Genomic DNA, 7,826 nt, shown 5'->3' with positions numbered 1-7,826 from the left:
TGTCCCATCCTTTCTTGGATCGAGAATCTACTTACCATCATCCTATTTTGTACCTATAGAAAATGGGTCTTTACCTCTGCAAAGGTGACAATCCATTATACACACCATCCCCAAGAGTCACTTTTCTAACAAAAATCCTTTACTTTTTTTTTTTTACTAGCACAATAACAATCACATTCAGTTCTCAGAAGAAAATTGCTCAAAATGTCTTTTTATAAGAGCCTGTTTTTTTTTTCTTTGAGTATTTCATAAGAGTGGGGAGAGAGATGAGAAGAAGGAGAATATTCTGTGTGTGCATACATTAGATAAGAGAAAATTCATTGTTCATCCTTAGAGTATCTTAGGGAGCTAAATAGAAAATGCAACATCTTAGTACCTAAATTTTTACTGCAAACAAAATATTTAATTTTTGAGAGAGTGAAAATTGATTTTCCTTCAGTGACACACAAGAAAATTGCTATGAATTTCTTTTTCTTTCCCTGCATTTGAAGAAAAAAAGATGAACATTACATGCTTCATGATTACTTCAATAAGCATCTTTATATTGGACATATTTAAGAAATACACTGCCTGCTCAAATGTGTGATATCACTGATTTATATAGGAAACTGTCAAGAAATAAGGACCAAAAAATAGGAAGCAAGGGGCAAGTCAGATGTGAGAAGTGAGTGAATTTAATTTTGTGGAAATGTATAAGTAGCTCTTTTCTTCCATTAGGGGGCGCCATGGAAGTATCATAAAATTTCCCATTGCACAAATTTGCCAGGAAGAGCTAGAAGCTTAGACATTTTTTTTTTTTAAATTTTTAATTGTTGTCAGTTTCTTTGTGTTCCTTCATTCAAATACTACTCAGATAAATATGCATAGCTGCTATAAAGCTAGTAATATTAAAAAAAAAAAGGAAGAGTACCTAGCATGTCTTTAGTGCAAACTCTTTCAATGAAAATTTCACATGCTATGTTGATAGAATCCCACTAATTATTCTAATATATAATCAGATGTTTCTGAAAAGCTTTCTCAAAGAAAATTACAGAAATAAAAAAAGAAACTGATTTTTAAAAATGAGCAATATAGTTCATATATATATATATATATATATATATATATATATACATCTCTGAGATTGCTAAAGTAGCGAGAGAGCGAGAGAGAGAGCGAGAGAGAGAGAGAGAGAGAGAGAGAGAGAGAGAGAGAGAGAGAGAGAGAGAGAGAGGAAACATCTTTAGCAATTTCAATGGGAAAAAAATGAACCACTAAAATATTAGACAATAATAGGACCAAGTATAAAGTGTTTCTACTTAGATTTTTTTTTTAACTCATAGTGGTGGCTTCAATGCCCTACTATTCAACCATCTGAGTGCATATGAAAGCTAAAAATAGTTAGAACCCCTTCTTTTAAAACGCTTGTTTATTTTCAGCCACAAAAATAACCTCAACTTTAGAGAAGCTGAAAGAAAATACTACAAGGTTATATCTCAGCTAAGCAATACTATTCAATGGTGTTCTTAGGGAGATCAACTAATCATATGATTATTTATTTAGAGATGGAAAGGACTTTAAATGATCATCAACTTCTTTGTTTTATAGAAGGGAAAACTGAAGATGAAATAGATTATGTGACTTTCCCAGCTATTAAGCTTTGGAGACAGCAAATAAAGTGAGATCTTCCTGACTCCCAGCCCAGTTTTCACTCCACTATGCCATTTAGCTGCCTTACTCAATGAACAAGCATATATTCATTGACTATAATGTGCCAGGACTGCAGGTGTGCACATTTCTCCAAATAGTATTCGAATGAAGGAATACTGAGAAACCGACAACAATTTTGAATTCAAGGCAGTCTGTTATATTTTTTGTAAGGGTTCACCTAAGTTGAGACAAGATGTTACTATCTGTACAATCTTAAATATATTATTTAGTTTCTATAGACCTCAATTTCCTTCTCTGTAAAATGGGAAGTTTGGTCTAGACAACATTAAAAGTCCATCCCACCTGTAAATTGTATACCTGAAGTCTTTCAAAACAGCTTCTCAGAGTTTTTCCCTTCCCAATCTCATGCCACCAGGCTTGAGAAAATTATCATTTATCTTTACCCTTAGCCTTAGGTATTCTGGGTCCTACTTTCCCCAGGAACACTTTACTTGAACTCATCACTTTTCTTTGCATATGATAACCCAATATATTTTACAATGACAAGGTATGTATGTATATATGTGACTTTGTAGAATCATATGTGTATGTATGCATATGTATAAGCGGATATTCTATTATGTCTTTATAGCAAGAATTGTGTGATAATTATGTCCAGTTATAGATCCTATACTCCAAGTAAGTTTTGAGTAACCTAAAATACAGAGGAAATTTATCAAAGTACATAGAGGATTAGAAAATAAGTACTTGAGTATAATAATAAACATTTAGATAGTACCACTATGTGCCAGAATGTACTTTACAATGATTGTCTCATTTGATCTTTATAACAATGTTGGGAGCTAAGTATTATTAGCCATACAATTGGGGAAACTGAGGCAAGGTTTACCAAGAAAAACACAACTAATAATGGTCTGAGATAAAACTTGAACTCAGGGCTGCCTGATTCCAAAGTCCAGCACTTTATCCACTGAACCATTTAATTGCCTCCCAGATTTACTGGATAGAAGCTATCCTATTTTGGTCATTGTCATCCCTCCAATTTCACAGACTAGATAGCTTCAAGTCAGTCTTTCCTTTCAAATCCTACAATTTCATTTTAATTGTTTTTAGTCTTCCTTTTCCATTCTTAGTGTCATCCCAAAACATAGTTCTATTCCTCATTCTTTCATGATACAGAGAAAAGAACCCTGCCTCTGGAATTGGAGACCCATACTTCAAATCTTCTTTTTTATGCCTTAGTATTACCCCATGAGCCTTGGGCAACCTAATTAATCTCTTTGGGCTTTTATTATCCCAAATGTAAAATCAGAAGATTGAAGTAGATGGTCTTTGAAGTCCTCTTCACTTCTAGATTCATGATCCTATGATTATCTGAGTTGTTCATCAATAGGTTAAACATATGCATTTCTTCTAAACATATTTCCCTATTCATCATGCTGCACAAGGAAAATCAGATCAAAAGGAAAAAAACACAAGAAAAAATAACAAGCAAGCAAACAAACAAACAATAACAAAAAGGTTGAAAATATTATCTTTGGTCAACATTTGGTTTTCATGGTTCTCTCTCTGGATGCAGCTAGCACTTCCCATGGAGTCATGAGGTGAAGGGACATTTGTGGTCATTTACTCATGTTACAGATGAGGAAATCATTCCAAAGCACAAAGTGACAGAAGTTTCATTTAAACCCACATCCTCTGATTCCAGATCCAGTGATGTTTTATCCCTACAAACAATGGGGAGCCAGTAGTATCTCTCCTAGTAAATCACCAGAATCAAGAGATTTGCCTTCTTTTTCTTTGTCCAGCATTTTTGAATCACTCAATTTCACATACCTTCCCCAATTCATCAGCCCCTTTCTGGAGGACATAGTCAATTGATCCACTATCTCACTGCTACTTTCTTCAGCACACTAGATTTTCTTACTTTCTTGACCTCTTGATGTTTTATTACACCAACATCTGAGTCACCCACAGTATCCAATTTTTTTCCTACAATCTTCTTCCTAAGCTCCAGAAGGTTAATGGAGGAAGATGCACCTGGCCCATTAAAAAAATAATGTTAGCCAACCTCAACCTGACTCTAGCTGTAACTTGTCAATCCTTTTGTTCATCCCTTATTACCTCCCTAATCCACAGAGCTAATCCTAGAGCTTCCCTTGTCATCTTCAATTCTTCTGCCACCCACCTTCACAATCATCAGATTACTTCACTCTGTACATGATGGATAATATTGAGATCATCTGGCATTTGTGTATTTTCATCTTTATCTCAAAATATCTATATCTTCCTCTCATTATCCCTTTTGAGAAAGTAGTTTTTCTTCTGCCTTGGGTTAACATTTATCTGTATCTCTTTCCCATCTCCTCTAAAATTCCTATTTCTACAACACTCTCTAATAGTTCCCTTCTCTTCCCAAATTATTTCTTTTCTATCTGCAAATATGTTGTTACTAAATGTTTAAAAAACTTTCATATGCCCTAACTGCTCCTTCTAGCTACAGTCCTAACTCTTTCCCTGTTTTTTTTTTTTCACTAAGAACATTTTTTCCTGTTGAATCCACTTCCTCGCAATCCATTTCTATAGGAGGCAGCACAGTACAAAGGAAAGAGTAGCTGTTCTACAATTAAAGGACCTTGATTCAAATATTGGCTTCTGATGCTTACTACATTTATGATCTTTTGTAAATCATTCAACCTCCTAAACCTCATTTTTTCACATTTGAATTATGTTCCCCATCAGACTCTCCTCTCTTCTAAACATTCCTTTTGCCACCAAGAGCATCACCATCTCCCCAATCCCCTAAGATGGGAACCTTGATGTCATCTTCAAACGTCTTGCTTCCTTACCCTCCCCACATGCAATCTGTTGTCAACTTCTGTCATTTATAGCTTTATAATATCTCTTGAATATACCTCTTTCTCTAACACTGTCATCACTGTGGTAACAGGTCCTCATTATTGAAGTATATTGAAAGTATATTGAAATATCTTGTCTGTTCTACCTGACTCAAGTACAAGGGTACAGTCAGTTTTAAATGCAAAAATAAATATAGAGCACTTTGTAAATGTCATTATTGTTATTGTTCACTTCCAGGTCTCCAGCATGGTAATGACTTGATTCCCTGAGCCTTTTTACTTTTCTGAGTCCAAGAAATGGAAATAGAGAAACATAGGGGTGTGCTGTGCTGGACAACTGGGCTTTCCAGGGGAAAAGAGAAGTAGGGAGATGAAAATAGAGATAGAGAGAGGAATGGGGGAAGTTTAAGAGTGAGAGAGTGAGAGAGAGAGAGAGAGAGAGAGAGAGAGAGAGAGAGAATGAGAGAAAAAGAGAGACAGAGAGAGAAATGGTAGAGATGGGAATAAAGATAGAGTTAGATATAATAATAGACATACACACATATATACTTTCTTTTTTTCTGTGGAATAAATTTTTTCTTTTTTTATTATTATAGCTTTTTATTTACAAGCTATATGCATAGGTAATTTTTCAGCATTGACAGTTGCAAATCCTTTTGTTCCAACTTTTTCCCTCCTTCCCCCAGATGGCAGGTTGACCAATACAACACATATATACTTTCATGCTTTTCATTTTAATCTTCCTTATTAACCTTTTCTTACATCTAAACAATCAAAAAAACAATAAATCACGCTCTGATTTATAGCAATGGCCAATTCCTAAAGTGCAAATGCTCACAATGAAAATTTAACAAGTCAGTTACATCTGCCCCCAACAGTGTGTGAATATACTCCTGCTCAAATTTCTCCCTACTCTGGTCCATTCTGCACTCAGCTGTTAAATTAATCTTCCTAAAGGATAGATCTGACTCCTTCTCCATTCTCCATCCACTTCAGTGACTCCAGTCAAAGCCCTTCATAACATGATCTCCTCCAACCTTTTCAGTCTTGTTGCACCTTGCTCATTTTTTTTGGGGGGGGGGTGGGCAAGGAAGGCAATTGAGCTTAAGTGACTTATCCAGGATCACATAGCTAATAAATGTCTGAGGCTGGATTTGAATTCAGGTCCTCCAGAACTGGTGATCTATCCACTATGCTATCTAACTACCTCTCAACTCTATGTTGTCTGTGCTTCTCCATTAAGATTCCATCTATTCTGTATTGATCTTGTATGTACTGATTTATGTCTATATTTAATAAATGTATAAATATATGACTAAAGAGAGAGAAAATATATATGGCTCCTTACTGCTCCATATGCAAAGCACTTCATCTTCCAGCTACTGTTAGCCCACTGCCTGGCTCTAGCATGTGAGTTTTAATGGCTTTACATCTTTTTTTGATCTCCCATAGTTTCCAGCAATAAGGTTTTTGCCTTTGTTGCTACAATTAAAATTGAATCAGAGTTAACTGAATCTTTGCTTCTTCTCAAGTCTAAGGATCTTTTTTCTCTGTTTTCATTATTTGACTTCTTTCTGTTCAATTCTCATTAAATTTTAATCTTACTCTTTCCCTTTAGTTTAAACAATTTTATTTCTGGCAGTTCATTCTCTTTCCCTTTTCTTGACTTATGCTTTCTCCCTACCCTATAATTTGTATGTCCTTTTACATTCTCTGCTCTTCCTCTGCTTTTCTCTCTTTACAAGGATTCCTTTAGGGAACTCATTTTCTCACTTCTATAACTTTGGCTTTCACCTCTTTGTTGGGCACTTACAAAGTGACATAGAATCATAACAATCAACAATTTAGAATTGGAAGGGATCTAAGATACCAGAAAGTCCAGCTCACTCAATTTGCATATGATAAAACTTGGGCACCTAAAAGGAAAAATGGACTTGTACAGAGTCACATAGCAAGTAGGTATCTTAGGTCACATTCAAACTCAGGTCTTCCTGACATCAATTCCAGGAATTCTTTCTTTGACACAATACTGCACCCCAACTCTCACCTTAGGCTTAGTATATATTTTCATTCACTAAAGGAATGTAATCTTGTGTATTCTCCACTGTTGCTCCACACTCAATATACAGAAAAAATGAATTCATTCCCCCACTGTTAGTGCCAGTTGAAATTCATCAGTGAGCTTTAAAAGCAAAAAGTTCCCTGCGGTCGCTGCCACTTGAAATGCTACCTCCCAATACTGTTGTCATATTTCCTATGGTTTCTTGATGCTAACTTGGAAGCCAAGTTGACAGCACTAGTCGTTCCTCTCAGCATATTATACCCATATTATACCTGTACCGAATTATTAGTGTTGGAGTAAAGATTCTATCTTAGCAATAGTACAATTCTGTCTGAAATGTTTATCCTTATCTCTGCATTAGAAGCCTTGATTTTCTTTAATACTTAAGTGCCACCTTCTTTAAGTGATCTAAGGGATCTTGGGAGGGATCTCATGTCATCTATTAGTGCTTCTCCATTAAGATTCCATCTATTCTGTATTGATCTTGTATGTAATGATTTGTATCTATATTTAATAAATGTATAAATATATGACTAAAAAGAGAGAAAATATTGATATAATTATGTCATGTATGTCACAAAATATATGTATATGTATCTATATGTACACACACATATATACATATATACAAAGGTATATACACATATATGTTATATCACCCTGTCTCATTAGAATTTAAGCTTTTAGAGATCAGAGACAGTTTTTGCTCTATTCTTTACATTCCTAGAACTTTACTCCACTTCAAATGTTCATATGTATTATTTGTGCCTGATGCTCTGGTAAAACCTTTTGAGCTTTAATTGGTCTGATCAATCACAGTTGGACACAGTACTACTTCATACTGATATCATTTTGGTTTTCTTTGAAAATAAAGCAAAAGAACCAACCAATCCACACTTTGCACAGTGCCTAAAACATGACAAGTGCTTAATAAATACTTGGCAACTGGTTGGCACAGCAGATAGAGCACTTTGCTTAGAGTCTTGACCTGAATTTAAATCTAGCCTCATACCTGACTGTGTGACACCAAGCAAGTCATTTAATATCTGTTTAAACTTAATCCACTGGAGAAGGAAATATAAACTTCTGTATCTTTGCCAAGAAAATCCCAAAACAGTATGATCCATGGTGTCTTGAAAAATCAGACATGCAACTGAGTAGCTCAACAATAACAAATAAATGCTTGTTGATTGATTGACTGATATAGACTGCCTTGATATTGCTTCCTTGCTTTCTCTGCCCTATTGATCTTTATA

This window comes from Antechinus flavipes, chromosome 5 (genome assembly GCF_016432865.1).
Source record: "Antechinus flavipes isolate AdamAnt ecotype Samford, QLD, Australia chromosome 5, AdamAnt_v2, whole genome shotgun sequence".
In the NCBI taxonomy this organism is placed as follows: domain Eukaryota; kingdom Metazoa; phylum Chordata; class Mammalia; order Dasyuromorphia; family Dasyuridae; genus Antechinus; species Antechinus flavipes.
Note: the sequence above shows the minus strand (reverse complement) of the source record.